The sequence below is a fragment of the Danio rerio genome, chromosome 24 (assembly GCF_052040795.2).
Source record: "Danio rerio strain M-AB ecotype USA chromosome 24, GRCz13ab, whole genome shotgun sequence".
Lineage (NCBI taxonomy): Eukaryota > Metazoa > Chordata > Actinopteri > Cypriniformes > Danionidae > Danio > Danio rerio.
In genome coordinates this window covers 8,035,632-8,047,896 of record NC_141044.1, presented here as the reverse complement: position 1 = coordinate 8,047,896, position 12,265 = coordinate 8,035,632, and the positions used below count along the sequence as shown (strand labels likewise).

General features: G+C 31.8%; 1 protein-coding gene across 8 annotated transcripts in view; it reads right to left on the bottom strand.

The window, feature by feature from the left end:
* The window catches only part of bmp6 (bone morphogenetic protein 6), a 79,875-nt gene that overhangs the window by 17,340 nt on the left and 50,270 nt on the right, over positions 1 to 12,265 (bottom strand).

Sequence of the window (12,265 nt, the reverse complement as noted above, 5' to 3'; positions counted from 1 at the left end):
AATTTTAAATATAGTTTAAAAAGATTATGACAACTTTTCACGACACTACTAGAACAGTTCTATGTGATTAAATGTCAAAAATATAAGAGGGGGAGAACTAGAATACTTCATGCACAGAAAAAAGGTTGTAAGAGAATATAACATATATTTATATCTAGCATATACAGTCAAGCCCAAAATTATATAAATCATAGCCCAAATTCTGACTTAAGGTTTTGGTCAAATGTAAATAAAAGCTGAGATTTTTTTTTTCTATAATGATGCATCTTATACATCACCTTAATATCTATTTAAAAGAAGCCTGTGTCATTTCCGATCAAACCAATAATCTTGCTGGTTGAATAAAAGTAACTTTAAGTGAGAATTTGACAGGGGTATGAATAATTTCAGGCTTGACTGTTTATATCACATGGCAGCAACTCAATGCATTTAGGCATGTAGACATGGTCAAGACGATCTGCTGCAGTTCAAACCGAGCATCAGAATGGGGAAAAAGGGGATTTAAGTGACTTTGAACATGGCATGGTTGTTGTTGACAGACAGGATGATCTGAGTATTTCAGAAATTGCTGATCTACTGGGATTTTCAAACCCCAAGCCAAGCAAGGTTTGAGTTCGTAACTATACACAGCCATCTCTAGGGTTTACAGAGAATGGTCCCAAAAACAAAAAATATCCAGTGAGTGGCAGTTCTGTGGGCGCAAATGCCTTGTTGATGTTGTCAGAGGAGAATGGCCAGACTGGTTCGAGCTGATTGAAAGGCAACAACTCAAATAACCACTCAGTACAACCGGTATGCAGAAGAACATCTTTGAACGCACAACACATCCAACCTTAAGGCAGATGGGCTACAGCAGCAGAAGGCCACACCGGGTGCCACTCCTGTCAGATAAGAACAGGAAACTGAGGCTACAATTCGCACAGGCTCACCAAAATTGGACAATAGAAGACTGGAAAACTGTTGCCGGGTCTTGATTTTTGCCACGACATTCAGATGATAGGGTCAGAATTTGGCATCAACAATATGCAAGCATGGATCCATCCTGCCTTGTATCAAAGGTTCAGGCTGGTTCAGGGGTGAGGTTTCTGAATAACACTGTTGAGAACCGGGTTAGTAACTGTACAATGGAGCGGATTTCAGGCGGCCGCTGTGATCAGATACTATACCAAAGTTGGCAACCTGGGTGGTGTTACAGACTGTACCCAAAACACTGAGCATCAGGGAGTAGGGGGTTGGCAGGGGGAAACTGCGAGAGTATTCCAGAAGAAACAACAAAACGACAGGGTGACGGGAGATGGGTTTGATATATACGGGTGATTCCCAGGAAAAATGAGAGTGTTGGCAGGTATAAACATGACAATGCGTTCACTGTACTCAATTGGCCTCCACAGTCACCAGACATCAATCCAATAGAGCACTTTTGGGAAGTGGAACGGGATATTCGCATCATGGATGCACAGCCGACAAATCTGCAGCAACTGCGTGATGCTATCATGTTAATATGGACCTAATCTCTTAGGAATATTTTCAGTACCTTGTTGAATCTATGCCACGAAGGATCAAGGCAGTTCTGCAGACAAAAGTGGGTCCAACCAAGTACTAATGAGGTGTACCTAATAAAGTGGCCAATTAGTGTGTACTGTATGTACAGTATATATATATTTCAATTCTTTCATTTTCTTTTTGGCTTAGTCCCTTTATTAATCTGGGGTCGCCACAGCAGAATGAACCCCCAACTTATCCAGCACATGTTTTACACAGCGGATGCCCTTCCAGCTGCAACCCATTTCTTGGAAACATCCACACACACATTCATTCACACTCATACACTACGGACAATTTAGCCTACCCAATTCACCTGTACCACATGTCTTTGGACTGTGGGGGAAACCAGAGCACCTGCCGGAAACCAATGCAGGGAGAACATGCAAACTCCATACAGAAATCCCAACTGATCCAGCCGAAGCTCGAACCAGTGACCTTCTTGCTGTGAGGCGACAGCACTACCTACTGCGCCACTGTGTCGCACATATATATTTATGTATATAGAAAAAAACGAATGCGACAGATGTGAAATTGGCACTTGTGTGACTATGGTACATCAAATAAAGCCATTTGTGAATGTTGACAGAGAAATAGTACGACAGAGTAAGAGTATTTTTACAATACTGTAAAACACAAGACTAGAAATCTTCATTTTTTCATGACAATTCTGACATTTGCATGGAATTGCTCTGAAGCGTCCAAATCAATGAAAGAAGGCAGATGTTCGAGGACTGTTAACAGAAATAGCTATATTAACTTTCTGACCTGTTCGCTTTGACAGTCACAGCCCAAAACTGTCAAAATCACATGCCAAGACACACATGTGGTTTCTAGACCAAAAGACAAAAACACAGCAACAGCAACCAAATCTCACAGATGACTCTCTCAATAAGCTTCTCCTCGGAGCAATTACACGATGACATTCCTACTGGTGACGGCATGCTGGAGTAATGGACACGGCGTTCCGCATGGAATAACATCCATCCTGGAAAGAGCTGAGGCAGGGAAGCCGTCTCACCCCACTCCCATGATGACTTGAAAGAGAACGCGAGTGCTGTCTGTCCATGTGAAGTTTATCTCTCTTCCTGTCTTTCATCACTGTGCTTATTAAACCTCCATCCCCAGAGCTCGCCGATGTCTAATTACACCAACGGTAAACAAAAGGAGGGTTTTGAGGGGAGGGGGAGATGAAAAACCGCAGCTGGACAGTGCCGTGTTATTATAATTCTTTAAGCGATACTGTTAACGTGGTCAGGCATTTTAGCCCAGCTCCTAATAACAGCTCGGAGGTAATTAGAGGTCTAGCACTGGGGGCGGCACATACTGAGCTGAGCGGGACGCTTGTTAACTTCCCTCAGGCCAAAGGCCGGCAAGCTCCCCCACACCTCTAGCCGTCTATTAGTGTTTAATGTGTTGTTTTGTTTTCATGGATATAGCCAAAAGCCTCAGAAACAGTGTCAAACCTCTAATCGTGCGTAAAGTGTTTCGTCTGAATTGGAAACTCAAAGAGACAGAAAAGTTTCAAAGGGAGAATCTTCTGAAAATTGTCAAGAATTTGTCAGTCATTTTCAGCCAAGAATAAAAGAGAGGGGGGAAAAAAAGAGTCTGTTTTAAGGATTACGATTTGTTTGTTTGTTGTATCTGCTATTTTATTTATTTATTTATTTATTTATTTATTTATTTATTTATTTATTTATTTATTTATTTATTTATTTATTTATTTATTTATTTATTTATTTATTTATGTATTTATTTATTTATTTATTTATTTATTTATTCATTCATTCATTCATTCATTTATTTATTATATTTTATATTTATTTATTTAGTTATTTTTCTTTAGATCTAAATTCTTCCATATCTAAATTTTTTTATGTATTTTATTTTATTTTATTTATTTGTTTACTACAAGAACCTTTAGTCATTTTTGTTTAGATCTAACTTTTTAAAGTCTAACTTCTTCCAAATCTACTAATTTAATTCTATTTATTTTTTTTTTTTCTATGGTAACATTTAGTCAATTTATCTAATTTCTCTATATATAATTTCCTCCATTACTTCAACTTTATTTTAATTTCATTTTATTTTGTTTTATTTTTAAAATTGAGTTTATTTTCATTCATTCATTTTCTTTTTGGGTTAGTCCGTTTATTAATCAGGGATCGCCACAGCGGAATGCACCACCAACTTATCCAGCACATGTTTTACGCAGCGGATGCCCTTCCAGCTGCAACCCATAACTGGGAAACATCCACACACACTCATTCACACACATACACTACGGACAATTTAGCTTACCCAATTTGCCTATAGCACTTATTGTTTAGATCTAACTTCTCTATATCGAACTTCTTCCCTATCTACTAATTTAATTTAATTTAATTTAATTTAATTTAATTTAATTTAATTTAATTTAATTTAATTTAATTTAATTTAATTTAATTTAATTTAACTTAATTAAAAAATAATAATTTCTACAGTAACATTTAGTCATTTTTCTTTAGGTCTAACTTTTCTATATCTAACTTCTTCCATATCTTCAATTTGTTTCATTTTATTTTTAACATTTATTTTATTTTATTTATTTTATTTTATTTATTTTTTCCCACAGTAACCTTTAGTCATTTTTGTTACGATTGATACCTTTCATATGTCTAACTTCCATATCTACTAATTTAAATAAATTAAATATGTTTTTTTTTCCTATGGTAACATTTAGTCATTTTTCTTTAGATTTCACTTCTCTATATCCAACTCCTTTCATATCCACTATTTTATTTTTATTTATTTAGCATTTTTTTATTTTATTATCATTATTTTGTTTTTTTGTATTATTTATTGTATTTTACACAGTAACATTTAGTCATTTTTTATCTAACTTCTTTCATATCTACTATTTTATTTGAATTACATTTAATATAATTTAATTTGGCATCATGGTGGCGCAGTGGGTAGCACAATTGCCTCACAGCAAGAAGGTCACCGGTTTGAGCCTCAGCTGGGTCAGTTGCCATTTCTTTGTGGAGTTTGCATGTTCTCCCCGTGATCGCATAGGTTTTCTTCAGGTGCTCCGGTTTCCCTCACAGTCCAAAGACATGCGCTACAGGTGAATTGGGTAGGCTAAATTGTCCAAAATGTATGTGTTTAAAGGAGTGTGTCACTGTTTCCCAGTCATGGGTTGCAGCTGGAAGGGCATCCGCTGTGTAAGACATATCCTGGACAAATTAGAGGTTCATTCCGCTGTGGCAACCCCAGATTAATAAAGGGACTAAGCATGAATGAATAATTTAATAATTTTTTATTTAATTAAACTTATTTTTATTTTTATTTTACTTTATTCTATTTAGAATTTTTTGTATTAAATTGAATTTTTACAGCAACTTTTAACTTCTCAATCTAATATATTTTTCACTGTACAAAACTAATTTTTACACTTAAATTTTAGTTAACAGCAACCACACGTCGTCATATTATAAATGTTTCTGAAAAAAGATTTGTTATTCACATGTCAAATATGTTTAAATAATTATAATAATTTATTGATATGGTTTATATTAATATATCAATACATGTACAAAATAAATTCAAATATTGACCTTTCATTTTTATAATTTTACTTAGTTTTAATAAATTTTATGTTTAAAAAATATTGTATAATTTTATTTTATCATAAAACAGCTTCAGTTTTAATAACTTTGTTAATATTTTTTGTTTATTTGCCCTTAACAAACCAAATTTAATTTAATTTAATTTAATTTAATTTAATTTAATTTAATTTAATTTAATTTAATTTAATTTAATTTAATTTAATTTAATTTAATTTAATTTAATTTTTTTCAGACAGATTAAGATCATAATTCCAGAGAGATATTGTTTCAGTCAGCATTACTGTTTCAGTAATTACATAATCACATTATTCAGTGCCCAACATGCATTACAACTGATATCCGCAACTCTGTTTTGTCTTATTTCATAAACACAAGATAATATTTATGACATTTTTAGTAATTTAAACAATATATCACCTCTATTACCACAATTACCATTATCAAATTTCCATATAAATACTGCCAAACACAAATAAATACACACATTTCATAATATCCATCAACATTATTGACTTCCTAACAGTGGAATTAGCAATCAGAGAGCATATAAACTACAGTGCACTTGTGTTTCAATATGGGTCAAGATGCAGGCTGTCTTTTGAGTGCTCTGATAAGAGTGATTTCATATTGGAACCATATGCACTCCTAACGCTGCCACGAGAGGAACGGCTGTCACAACGGCCTCGCAACTTCCTGCTCCAAATCTAAATATTTACACTCCAGACATCCCAAGTCGAGCCAAGGAGAGGGCTTGATGTTTTGGGTTACATAAAGTCCAGTGCTTCAGGACAAATTAAGCAGATTTTCCTCATTAGACGAGACACGTACTGTAACGGACGGTGTGCTTTGAGTTTAAGCACTACTGTATAAGTGGGTGAAAAAGTGCAGTGTCTGACACGCATATGTGACTGACTCTCTGCGGGATATGTTGTATATATGTTTATGTCAATTTATTGGAGACAGGAATATACACTGAACGCTTCATTGTTTATAAAAGCAAATAATTATAAATGAGTGGAAAGAGAAAATTCCTTACTGACAGAATAAATGATAATAATATGCATCAGAGCATCTCAATCGCAAAATATACACTGTAAACATATCCTTAAATTAGCAGTTTTCCATATATATATATATATATATATTTTTTTTACTTATTATGATTTTGAATTGCATTATGAGATCTTGATCTTTCGATAAAACTTTACAATAACAGTACATGAATAATGATGTAGCCAGCAGAGGTTCGGGTGGTTCGAACGACCCACCCCCATGGCTAAAAGATCTAGAATTTGTGCTTTAAATTATTTTATGTAATTTTAAAATATTTTATAAAAATGTGTCATTTTAAACAACTATGGCCAATTATTCGAATCCCATGGAGCCTAAAAGCCAAAATTATGTGAAGAGAGTCACGTGACATAGCTCATCGAGTGATAATGTTCGGATCTTTAATGCTACATAATTTAACTTTATTTAATTAACATTTTTTTAATTTTATTTTATAAATTTTTATCTCATGTTTTATTTTATTTTATTTATTATTTAATTTATTAATTTATTTTGTTTTATTTTATTTAAAAATTTTATTTTAAAATTTTTTTATTTTATTTGTTATTTATTTATTTATTTATTTATTTTTGTTTTGTTTTGTTTTGTTTTGTTTTGTTTTGTTTTGTTTTTTATTTTATTTTATTTTATTTTATTTTATTTTATTTTATTTCATTTTATTTTATTTTATTTTTTATTTTATTTTATTTTATTTTATTTTATTTTACTTTATTTTGATTAAATTAAAATATACTTAATTATTTTAATTTAATTTCCACAGTAACATTAGTCCTTTTTCTTTAGATCTAACTTCATATCTAACTTCCATTTACTATACTATTTTTTTTATTTAATTGTATTTTCCACAGCAACTTTTACCTACTCAGTCTAATATATTTTTCACTACACAAAACTATTTTACAAAAAATGTATATTTTGTCTTGTTTTATTTTATTCTATTTTATTTTATTAACCATGAGGTTCTAGGCTAACTGGCCATATCATAGGATGTCCTATATTTTGGCCATTATTGATTTGTCCTGTACATGAAAAGGTAGCCATTATTTACAAATGAACTCTTGTAAGTCATGCTTTAGTGGTAATACCTGGTTAACCAGGTAATAATTACATGTTCTATTATTTTACTACAGACTTAATTCTCTCTATATTACTTCTTAAACAAAATCTTGTCTCAAACTGCTTAAATGCCAATAAAAGTCACTTTGTTGATCTGCTGTGTTGAAATTTCAACATCAAAACTTGATGTAAATAAACAGAAAACACCATGTAAGCCACAAAACATATAACCTTCTAATTCACGAATATTTTCCTACAGTTTAGTTGCAATTCAGATTAATTCAGTGGAATGGATGTGAATGAAACTTTATAAACTTGTTTTGATAAATCTAAAGTTTTTACCCCAAGGTCATTTGTGTTTTGGGGTCTCATATCGACAATTAGTTCTGGATTATGTGGGTTTTAGCACTAAGCTTTCATACCACAGCAATAATGAGAAGCAGACACTGAATTAAGTCACAGATGCCGTGTGCACTGTTCCCTTTTAAACTAGAAAGGTAACTATTTAAATTCATTTATCACATCTGCTTGAATTTTTAAAACGACTTTACTATATTGGAAAAATAAGAAAAGCTTAAGAAACTGACAAAAAAAAAAAAAAGGAAAATGTGGCATGAAAAAAATTCTTAAATGTACAGATATATGAGTGTTTTTGAACCAGTAACATTCATTATTTATATTATAGTATGTAAAACAATTTGTTAATGAATGCTACAGCATGCTATAGTATCAAATGTTGTGAACTGATATACTATAATAAATAGTGCATATTTCTGTGTGTGTGTGTGTGTGTGTGTGTGTGTGTGTGTGTGTGTGTGTGTGTGTGTGTGTATTGTAGGTATATATACCTAGGTTCACACCTCTAATATATACACACACACTGTAAATCCGTAATTAAACGGTTTATTTCATGCTGCTGGGGTGGCGAAAAAAAAAAGCAAAATAAAGACCTTTAAATTGCTGAAATTTACTGTAAAATAGGTTAAATTACAGAAATTTACCAAAACTAAAATTTAAGGAAATTTTTATTTAATATTCATTATTTTATGGTAAATTTCTGTATATTTTTTATGTTTTTTTTCTGATACCCCATATATATATATATATATATATATATATATATATATATATATATATATATATATATATATTAGAGGAACCTGCAATGGTCTCACAGGTTAGTTCGGTTACGATTATCAAATCGATTATAATTCGATTTCTCGGTGCATTGACGATGCTTTCCATACAAAGTTTTATATTTTACTTCACAGCACAAGAAAAAGGCCAAAGTGAGAGAGAGAGAGAAATGGAGTTTACTTTGATTTTCTCAATCGTAGTGAAATAGTGGCTTCTGCTGTAACTTCAGTGTCAGTGAAAGACTGTCCAGCAAACACACACACAGTTAATTGTGCAGAGTTTCCAAATGAGTGTTTTTAAGTAGGTGCAGTGTTTTAATTACTCGTTCTTGCCCCGCTTAGCATAGTAAGCTACTGCAACGTAGTGTATATGAGATAAATGACTTCAATATGCAATAAACGGTTATAATCTATTACTGAACCAATACCGAATTGTCTGCGTCTGTGCACCGAAGAAACAAATCATTTTGACACCCCTAATATATATATATATATATATATATATATATATATATATATATATATATATATATATATATATATATATATATATATATATATATATACAGTTGAAGTCTTTTTTAAATATTTCCCAAATTATGTTTAACAGAGCAAGGGAATTTTCACAGTATGTCTGATAATATTTTTTCTTGTAGAGAAAGTCTTATTTGTTTTATTTCAGCTAGATTAAAATCAGTTTAAATTTTTTAAACGCCATATATATATATATATATATATATATATATATATATATATATATATATATATATATATATATATATATATATATATATATATATATATATACAGTATGTTTTATGGATGCTCTGATTTTTGTAGTCGATGCCAAGTAACGATTCCTTGTCATATCGACTCATTAAATTTGATTATCATCCGATACCAATTTCCGGAGTATTGCTAATATATGCTGTAGAAAATTTAGCATTGTGTCATTTTTTTATAACTATATATTGTATTACCACAACAACTATAGAATTACCCCACCAGATTATTTCAGATACTTAATAGTATAGTTAAAAACACAATAGTATTTACTATAGATTACTGTTGCATTTCTTCATGTATATACTAGTTCATATCTACCGCCTCAATGGCAGGAAAACATTAAGATTTAGTAGATAACTCGCTCCTCTTCATAAAATAAGGATCACGTCCAACATATGTGGTTATTTCCTATTTATATCTCTTTTGAAATATGGTCTGAATCACAACAGAATGGACTTTCCTCTGTCTTCTATTCTGTGTTTACTTCCTGCCCTAAATCTGAGTTTTGCTCATAACCAGAATCACATCGTTGCGAATGCAAACAACATATTATGTTAATAGCAAATAGTAGTTTTTTTTTTCTGCTGCGCTTGTTGATATTAGCAAAAATCTAAGTAAGACTAAAAAAAAAGAAGACACTTGAATTGTTTTGTAACGCAACAATGTGTAAAATCAAGCATGCTTAGCTGTTTGCACTGACATATGGTATGATTTATGCTTAAAAGTGGAGGGTCTGTATTAAAAATGGGTAAAATTAAATTAATTTATTTATTCAGTTTATCTCAGGTTCACATCAGTGATGACTAGCAAAAGACATGGGATGTAAGAATAACATATGTTCTGCTTCCTAAATGAATTCATAAAAAGATCTTAAAAAGCTTAACTGAGTCCAGATTCTCATTATGCATGGGCTATATAAAAATCTGGACTCAATAAAACTCATCAAATATACATCCCCAAACAATCCCGGGTCACCATTTCCCAAAACAAAATCAAAAAATTCAAGACACTGGATGGTTAATATCTGCCATAAGTGTATATTAATCTTGTCTTGTTTATGGAAAAAGAGGCTTAGATGCTGCAACTTAAGAAAATATGTGGCATGTCCCAAACCAACTGTTCCAACAAACATTCGCAAACTGCATTGCAAACTTGTACATTAGCAACTAAACCTCGAGAGCCATAGTTAGATTCATAGTTCCTGGTTTTGTTCTATTCTCAGTTATCCCCCTAAGCCCTATTCATTTAGAACGTTCCAACAGTTAAACTTGAAATGATTAAAAATAAAAAACATTAAAGTCAATTCTCTTACGTGCAATTTGCTTTCAAAGTATATTTTACAGTTCAGTTTTAGTGATCTTCATATTAACAATTGTGCTGCCTTCGTAGTGCACTTTCAAATCATTTATGCCATTTTGAACACAGCCATGCCTCATGACGAAAGCTATAGGTGATCTATGGAAAGAAGAATCTACGCTACATCTCCAAAGCTCGTGAAAAACAAAACTATATAGGTTTAGGTAATGGATTCAATGTATAGTAGTAGCCTAGGCTATTTATTAAGACATGAATACTGTATTAGGCCTATATATATATATATATATATGTGTGTGTGTGTGTGTGTGTGTGTGTGTGTGTGTGTGTGTGTGTGTGTAAACACTGTAAAAGAAAATCTTAATTTTACGGTTTATTTTTGGCGGTGCCTGTAATTCGGTAATTACAGAAATTTACAGTAAAATAAGAAATATTAAATTACAGCAATTTACCAGAAATGTAAATTAAAAGAAATTTCTGTCATTTGATATATGTTATTTTTTGGTATATTTCTGTAATTTAACTGACGTTATTTTACTTTTTTTTCCCGGCACCCCAGCTGCCGAAAATGAACCGTAAAATTCTAGATTTTTTTCGCAGTCAGTTATTAGAAATGAGTTATTAAAACTATTATGTTTAGGAAAGTGTTGAAAAAGTCTTCTGTTCATTAAACAGAAATTGGAGAAGAAAGTAAAAAGGGGCTAATTCGGGGGGCTAATAATTCTGATTCCAATTGTGTGTGTGTGTATAAATATGTATAAATATATGTACACAGTTGAAGTCCGTTGTGTATGTGGGTGTAATGAGTGTGTATGAATGTTTCCCAGTGATGGGTTGCAGCTGCAAGGGCATCCACTGTATAAAACATATGCTGGATAAATTGGCGGTTCATTCAATGTTTTTGTTAATTTGCTGGTGTTTTTCTTTTTTTCTGTTTGCATGTGTTTTCTTAAAGGAATAGTTCACCCAAAAATGAAAATGGAAAATGTCCTATTTATTTATTCACCCTCAGTTTTCAGCCATAGCTTATCATACATGTACAGTTGCAATAAGAATTATTAACCCCCCTGAATTATTAGCCCCCCTGTTTATTTTTTCCCCAATTTCTGTTTAACGGAGAGAAGATTATTTCAACACATTCATTTCTTAACATAACAGTTTTAATAACTCATTTCTAATTTCTAATATTTTATGTTTGCCATGATGACAGTATATAATATTTTACTAGATATTTTTCAAGACACCTCTATACAGCTTAAAGTGACATTTAAAGGCTTAACTAGGTTAACTAGGCAGGTTAGGATAATAAGGCACGTTATTGTATAATGATGATTTGTTCTGAACACTATTGAAAAAAATATAAAGCTTAGAGGGGCAAATAATTTTGTCCTTAAAATGTTTTTGGAAAAATAAAAACTGCTTTTATTCTAGCCAAAATAAAACAGATAAGACTTTCTCCTGAACAAAAATGATGATCAGACATACTGTTAAAATTCCCTTGCTCTGTTAAACATCATTTGGTTAAACATCAATATTTAAAAAAGAAAACAAATTCAAAGGGGGGCTAATAATTCCGACTGCAACTGTAGGTGACAGTTTTTACAATAGAATTTAATGTTGGGGTGTCCCTTTTGATGATGAAACTACAAGGGCTGGTTATACAGTACAATCCCCAATATATCTACAGTATTAGCAAACTGCATCCTTTGACCCACCTGTACAGCCATGCGCTCTCTTGCTTTTGTCATC